The following is an 8,061-nucleotide window of genomic DNA, read 5'->3' as shown; positions in this document are numbered from 1 at the left end:
TTGTACTCTCTCATGATGTAATGAAGTCTCACAAAAACAAACAATTTAAAAATAGATGTCTTTGTAGGGAGAGTTTTTCCTAGGTTCTGTCTATGGTGCTCTGACTGCCTCTTCATTTTTAGCTCTCTCTGATTATGACCTCCACCCTTGTATAAAAACAGGAAATTAGTTTTTCTGACTCTCTGCTGCCAGTCTGTTGCTGTTACCATCCTTGACTGTTGCCTTTATTCACTTCTGTATTTTTGTTTGCATTTGTGTCTTTGAAGCAAATCATCCTTTGAGTTGGTTTGTTTTAAAAAATATTTCAAATGCCTCATTATTATTTAATGACCATCTTTCTTCATTTATAGTTAAACACAGATTTTCCCTGTAGCTCATTGCATTCTGAGTTCTTAGGAAAATATTCCATTCCCTCTTACATTGTTTGGTTCAATTCAAAATTTCTTGCATCATTTAAATTTTCTTACCTTTCTATTTGAAAACCTATTGATCATTTGAAGGTCCTATTTGTGAATTAAATTGGTATATTTAGCCACCACTCATCTTGGAATTTGCAACATTGGATTGTTTATCTGGAGGTGGCCTATTAACTCTTTGATTGATATTTCATTTCCTGTGTTCTGAAGTTTGGGGCAGTTATATTATTTCCTGCATTGTGGCATTAAGGTTTTTTGTCCTGGCATGTTCTTCTAGGAGTCCCATGATATATAAGTTGCCTTTACATATATGGCTCTTGGGGTCAGTGTTTTCTTTTGATTCAATTCTTCTAGATTGTCCTGAAAGTCTACATATTTTTATTCCCAATTGAGATTTGTTTCTTTGGTGACATTCGCAATTGCAGATTCTATTGTCTCTATTCCATTCATTTTTTACTGTATAATTCAGAAATTCTGCTCTCAACATACTGGTTTTTCTTTTGAATCATTCAGGAATGGTGTATTGTGGTTCGACATTCTCCTCACATACCAGATGTCCTATCATCAAGTGTTGGATGATTTACCCTGTTTTGTACTATGTCTTCATTGATGGCTGAACATGTTTATCAGCCTTCATGGACATATTTTCTTTGGCTATTAATATTTCCCCCTGTGGATTTATCTACTTATTTTCAAGGTCTTAAATTTTCTTAATCTTTAGATTTTTAATAATCTGTCACCTTCCATACATTACCCCCCTTTACTTTCTGAACTTTTCCTCTGATGATGATTTCTTTCTGTGTTGGATCTCAAAGCATTTCAGCTCCCTTGCTGGGCAAGCTTTCATGGCTCATCAGTCCAACAATCTGCTCCAAGTGACAGCTGGCCCTTGCTGGATCTTATGCTCTTTCCTTCAGTTTTGGGGAGTGTAGTATAGCTCTCTGGCACAGATTTAGCAGTTTTTTAACTTTCTGGCACAGATTTTGAAGTTCAGAACAGTGTTGATGCTTTTAGATCTCTATGGCCCTGGAAGGAAGGATGGGCCATGTGTCAAGATGGGTATTACTGTAAACCTATGTTGTGTCCTGGGATCTGCTAGTGAAGCCTTCCTGCTGGTAGTGGGGGAGGTGGGGAAGGTTTACTGAGCATCAGTTCATTTTGTGAAAAGTTTCCTTTTGATTGTGGGTTGTCTAAGTCCATGGACACAGATGAAACTTTTATCTTTGGCAAATAATTATTTTATGGAGAAGTTTGAGGTGGTGGTAGTCAGGAAAAAATATCAAATCCTCCATCTTGTTGCTCACATGACCCTGAAGTACCTGGACAAGCAGTAAATTCCTGTCTTTAACTGAACTGGACCTCTTCTTGATTATGTCAAATTGCATGATAAATAATAAATTCTTAAAAACAATTTTAAAGTAATACCCAAATAACTTAATATTAAGGTGACATAAGGGAAGAGAGGTAAAGCCAAGATGAAAGAGAGAAGGCAAAAGGTGCTTGAAATTTTCCCAGTTTCATTGTGAAATAATTTTGAATGAAACCTCTAAATAGATTCTGGAGGAGCAGAAACAACAAAAAATGAAATGAACCAATTTTCCAGATCAAGCTGTCTTGGAGGAACTTCAGGAAAGATCTGTCTCACTTGGAAAAAGGAGGGCATAGTCAGCACAGGTAGGGTACAGAAAAGCTTAGCCATAATGCAGATCAGTAGCCCAAGCTTCTAGATCATTGCTTAACTGGCCAGCAGTATAGCCAACTAGTAGTAAAGTCCCAAACCCTGACCCAGAAGGCATCTTTGGAGTCCCAGAAAGTCAGTACATCACATGGGACTGACTTGGGTTAACTTAGTACATAGAGAAAGCCACCAGCAGTTGAAAACCCAAGGTGTAAATTAACTGAACACTGGACCCAGGGGAAAAAAAAAAGCTTAGGACTACCCCAGAAGCAAAAGCTCAACTTTAAAAAGATGTGCAAAAAAAGCAAAAAACAAAAAAAAAAAAAAAAAAAAAACAAGCCCAAAGCTCTAACAATAGAAAACTATTATGGTGACAGGAAAGATGAAAATGATATTGCAGAAAATGAAAGAAAAAGGATTGTGAATTGGTGTCAAGTCCACAAAGTCCTCTTGGAAGAGTTTTAAATGGAATTTAAAAAGTGAGCAAGAAGGTGTGGAGCCAAGATGATTACAAGAACGGATCTTGTCTTAGGCACTCTCTCATAAATCTTTGAAACTAAGGACTCTAACTAAATTTTCCAGAGACAGAACCCACAGAGGGACCCAGTGAGGCAGTTCTTCTACTCAAGGTAACCTGGAAAAGAGCAGAAAGGCTCTGCTCCCTGGGGTTGGAGGGGCAGCCCACCAGAGGGATAGCCCACCACAGCAAAGAACTTCAGCCACCTGGAGGCAGCCTCAGGGCACTGGGAGCCATGGCTTACAACAGCAGGGGAGTTTCCTGACCTATGCCCCAGGGAGGACTGGGTACAAATTGGGGCAACAGTGGCAGCGGAGACCTGTGCCAGAGTGAGCACATGAAGCCCAGCCCTCAGGGCACACAGCAAAGGAGCATAGCCACCTCAGCACAGATCCAGGAAACAGAAGCAGGAAGAGCAATAAGCAGGGCCTCCCAGGACGTGAGCCCATTGAACCTAGGGAGGGGAGTGAAGATAGAGGGACTGCAGAGCTCTGTCCTCTGTCCCTGGAACAGGATTCTGGGGCTCTGACCACCTACAGGTCCTGATCGCAGTCTAGTCTCCCCTATAGAACGGCAGGGCCCCCCCTACCTCAGCCAAGAGGGAGGACAGAGCCTCACACACTAAGATCCTTGTGAGAGTGTCCCAAAAGCTCAGGAAGCACCCCCAAAACAGGCTTAGGCTGGGAAAATGAGCTAGCAGAGAAAAAAGAGGAACACCATTGAGAAACATTTTGCATATGAGCCCAAGAAGGATCAAAACACTCAGTCTGACAAAGAAGAAGCCCAAGATCCTGCATCTAAAGACTCCAAAAAAAAAAACAAAAAAACCAGAAATTGGGCTCAGGCTATGACAGAGCTCAAAAAATGCTTTGAAAATCAAATGAGGGAGTTAGAAGAAAAACTGGGAAAAGAAATGAGAGAGATGCAGGAAAAACATGAAAAAGAATTCAGCAGCTTAGTCAAGGAAGTCCAAAAAATGCTGAAGATAATAGCATGCTAAAAACCAGCTTAGGTCAAATGGATAAAACAGTTCAAATAAGTTATTGAGGAGAAGAATGCTTTATAAAGCAAAATTGGCCAGATGGAAAAAGAGACAAGAAAACTGTCTGAGGAAAACAAGTCCTTCAGACAAAAAATAGAACTCAGGGAGATTGATGAATTTACGAGAAATCAGGACTCAATACTTCAAAACCAAAAGGATGAAAAACTAGAAGAAAATGTGAAACATCTCATTGAAAAAACAATTGATATGGAAAACAGATTTAGGAAAGATAATTTAAAAATTATTGGAATAACTGAAAGTCATGATCAGGAAAAGGGCATTGACATCATTTTCAAAGAATTACTACAGGAAAATTGCCCTGATATCCTAGAAGCAGAGGGCAAAATAGAAATGGAGAGAATTCACCAATCCCCCTGAGAAAGAGATCCCAAAAAACCAACACCTAGGAGTATTATAGCCAAGGTCCAGAACTCCCAAGTCAAAGAGAAAATATTAAAAGCAGCCAGAAGGACACAATTCAAATATCATAGAGGTGCAGTCAGGATCATACAGGACTTAGCAGCAACTGCAATAAAAGCTTGTAGGGCTTGGAATATAATATTCTGGAAGGCAAAAGAGCTTAGAATGCACCCGAGAATCAACTACCCAGAAAAACTGAATGTCCGCTTCCAGGGAAAAAGATGGACCTTCAATGAACCAGGGGAATTTCAAATGTTCATGTTGGAATGGCGAGAGCTGAACAGAATGTTTGATCTTCAAATACAAGACTCAGGTGAAGCATAGAGATTGGAGAAGGGGAAAATATGAGGGAATTAATGATGATGAACTGCATGTATTACTGCATAGAAAAATGACACTGATAATACTCATATGAACATTCCCAGTTAATAGAGCAGGTAGAGGGAGCTTTTATAGTTGAAGCATAGGAGAAAGCTGAATTTGAAGATAAAATATGGTGTAAAAATAAAGTCAATATAAAAAAGGGAAATGTAATGTGAGAAAGGAAAAGGAGATGGGGAAATAGGCCAAGATATTTCATATAATAAGATTTTTCTTTATTACAATGAGCTATTGAAATGATATGGAAGTGGGAAAGGCAAGGGGGAATGAGGGAATCTTCTCTCTCATCAAAGGTGGCTAGGAGAGGAAACAGCATATATACTCAATGGGGCATAGGCATCTGGAGTAAGGAGGGGGTGGGGCAGGGGGAATGGGGGGGTGAGGTGAGTGATGGAGGAGAGGATGGGCCATGGGGGGAGAGTGGTCAGATATAACACATTTTCTTTTTTAGTTCTTGCAAGGGGCTGGAATTGGAAGGCCTGTCCAGGACCATAGGGTCAGGTGGATGCTGGGCCTAAGGGGTGGTATGGGGGCTCAGTGCCTCTTGGCCCCAGGGCCAGGGATCTATCTGCTGCACCACTCAGATACCCTACATCAGAGTCAGAATGAAAGGAGAGAGAAAATATAGTACATGGTAGTGGAGAAATACGAAAGGAGGGAGTTGCGATCAGCAATGGCAATGGTGGAAAAATATGGAAGTAACTTTTGCAATGGACTTATCATAAAGAATGTGATCCACCCACAACAGAGTTGCTGGTGTTGGAACAAAGACTCAAGCACATTTTTTATTATTATTATTTTTTGGGGGTGTGCAGGGCAAATGTGGCTGGGTGGCCTGCCTGGGGCCACATAGCAGGGTGATTGTCAGGTGTCTGAGGATGGATTTGGACCCAGGTGCTCCTGGTTCAGGTGTCAATGCTCTGTTCACCACCTAGCCCTCCCTGCTATTATTACTATTTTATTCTATTTGGGGTCTTTTTTTTCTTTTTTTGGTTTTTGCAGGGCAGTGTGGTTGGGGTGGCTTGCATGTCACATGGCTGGGTGATTGTTGGGTGTACGGGGCCGGATGTGGGCTTGGGTGCTTATGGTTCCAGGGCTGGTGCTCCGTCCACTGCACCACCTGGCCATACCTACAATTATTACTATTATTTTTTTAAATTTTAATTTTTTTCTCCCCTTTACCTTATTGTATAAGCAAGTCTATATTTTGGGGGGAAGTGGTTATTTTGTTTACTCTTAAACAATAATATTTTATTAATGTATAAAAAACATTTGTACAAAATGAGAATAAATAAATACTAAATACAATAAAAGCAAGCAAGAGAGAAGAGAAATTGGAAAAAGAAATCAAAATTATGCAGGAGAATTATGAAATAAGGGTTACTAGCTTGGAAAAAGAAGTATAATATTGAGTGAAGAAACAACTTCATAAAAAAGGTAATTGGCAGAATGGAAAAAAGATATTGAGTAAAATGATACTTTCAAAAGCAGAAATAGCCAAATAAAAGATTTAAAAAATGCTCAGTGAAACAAATAAATTCTTACTAGAATTAGGCAGGAAGAAACTAAAAATTACATGAGAAATCAAAAATGTCTCAAATAAAACAAAAACAAAAAATAAAAAAACAAAGGCAATGGAAAGTAAAAACAACAAAAAATAAAAATAAAACAAAGACATTGTGAAAATTATTGTAATAAAGGAAAGCCATGATAAAACTGAGAGACTAAAGAAGGCAGGGACTTAATTATCTGTCCCCAACCCCCCCAGACACCTTCAAATACCTTTAAATAATGAATCCAAACAAAAAGAATGAGGCAATTTTCCAGTCCAAGACAACTTTGAAGGATGGCAGGAAAAATAATTTGCTCCCAGGTGAGAGAGGAGCATCATGGGTGTATGGACCAGGTCCAGAAATCCAGGAACAGGCGGAGGGGAGAATGGATTAGTGGCAATGGTGATGTCTTCCAGATCTCTCCACCCAGAGATTACCAAAGACAACTTGGAAGATTAGTTGAAATTTGGTGGCATCAGAATGAGAATAGAGTACAATCTAGCACAGGTCTCACAAATTTTACTCTCAACACATTTGGCTCAAAGAAGTAATAGCATACATTTTCAAGTGAGTTTAGAAATTTCCTTCTTAAGGAAAGAAAGAAGAATAAGAGGAAAAGCCAGATTGAGGGAAATAGAAGTTAGAAGCAAAACACTGGTGAGATGGGGATCCTTCAGATACCAGTGGTTACAGTCAGCACTCAGAACTCAGGTCTCCTGGTTCCTGACCTCTGGGCATCCTTTGTCTTCAGCACAGTGCTGTCTTTTTCCAGACCATGCTAGGGACTGACCTTTACCTAGACTTGACTCTTACATGAACCCTGGACAGTTTAAGCATGTCAGACAATGACCTGGGTGAGCAGAAAAGGCTGAGCCCCCTGGACCTAGCTCAAGCAAGCAAGAGAAAGAGGAGGAGGAATCTCCCAAAGAAGACTGTGAACGCTCTTGCAGACTAGCTTTATGAGCACTGCTTCAGTGCTTCCCTCCTCAGAAAAGGAAAAGTTGAGCCTTGATAGGCAGACACAGCCTATCATTGCTACAGATTTGTAACTGGTTCATCAGTGCATAGAGGACTTCTTCCAGATATGCTGAGGAGAGATGGTAAGGATCCCAACCATTATACCATTTCCTACCATGGTAGCAAATCATCTGATATGGTGGTGCCACAATGTTCATATCCTGCCTAATAGTCGCAGGATCCAAAGTGCTGTCACTGTCAATGTGCTTCTCTATATCCTTAGAGGGGGGCTCACCTACCTGGGCCTAGGGCTGGGAATGACAGTCCAGTCCACCACAACCTTCTTTAGTTAGTGGGAAAAGTCATTCCCAGGCTCTGACAGCACACTTATCCTACCAGTCAGGGCACAAAACAATGAACTACTTAATACACACCCTAAAAGTACTAGGACTTTAATAGTTTCCAATTGCTGGAGGTGGTAGCCCAACAGAAAGCCACCTGAGCTCCAGTTGCAAAAAAAATTAATAAGCTTAGAGCTGAAATAAGGATGCCTATTATACAATTTTGTATTAGAAATCCTAGCCTTAGTAAATAGAGGGGGAAAAGAGAAATTGAAAGAATTGGAGTAGTTAAAAAGGAAACAAAACTCTCACTCTTGGCAGATGATAAGATGTTATACTTAGAGAACCCTGGAAAATCAAGTTTAAAAGTACATTAAAAAGTTAACAGTATCAGTATATAAAATAAGTCCATCTAAATCAACAGTACCAACAAAGCTCAAAAGCAGGAGGAGAGAGAGAGAGAGAGAGAGAGAGAGAGAGAGAGAGAGAGAGAGAGAGAGAAATTCCATTTAAAGTAACATTTTAAAGTAAATTTCCCTTTAGATTACCCTCTCTAGAGAGGGACCAGGCATTAAATAATAGGGAATCCACATGCTAAGACAAAATCAAAAACCATATGAACCCAAATACAAAACATTTTCATGCAAATAAAATCAAATCTAAACCATTAGAAAAATGTGTATTATTCCTGGGAAGACTGAGCTAACATAATAAAAATGGAAATTCTACATAAAATTTAAATAACTTATTCAATGC

At 39.7% G+C, this 8,061-nt stretch overlaps 1 pseudogene; it reads left to right on the top strand.

Moving 5' to 3' along the window:
• The first annotated feature begins 6,842 nt into the window (after nucleotides 1-6,842).
• LOC141506705 (homeobox protein TGIF2 pseudogene) lies at nucleotides 6,843-7,446 on the top strand (annotated as a pseudogene).
• Nucleotides 7,447-8,061: the final 615 nt, after the last annotated feature.

The sequence above is a fragment of the Macrotis lagotis genome, chromosome 1 (assembly GCF_037893015.1).
Source record: "Macrotis lagotis isolate mMagLag1 chromosome 1, bilby.v1.9.chrom.fasta, whole genome shotgun sequence".
NCBI classification, from domain to species: Eukaryota; Metazoa; Chordata; class Mammalia; order Peramelemorphia; family Peramelidae; genus Macrotis; species Macrotis lagotis.
The sequence above is the reverse complement of the archived record's forward strand: the minus strand, read 5'-3'. Positions and strand labels throughout refer to the sequence as shown.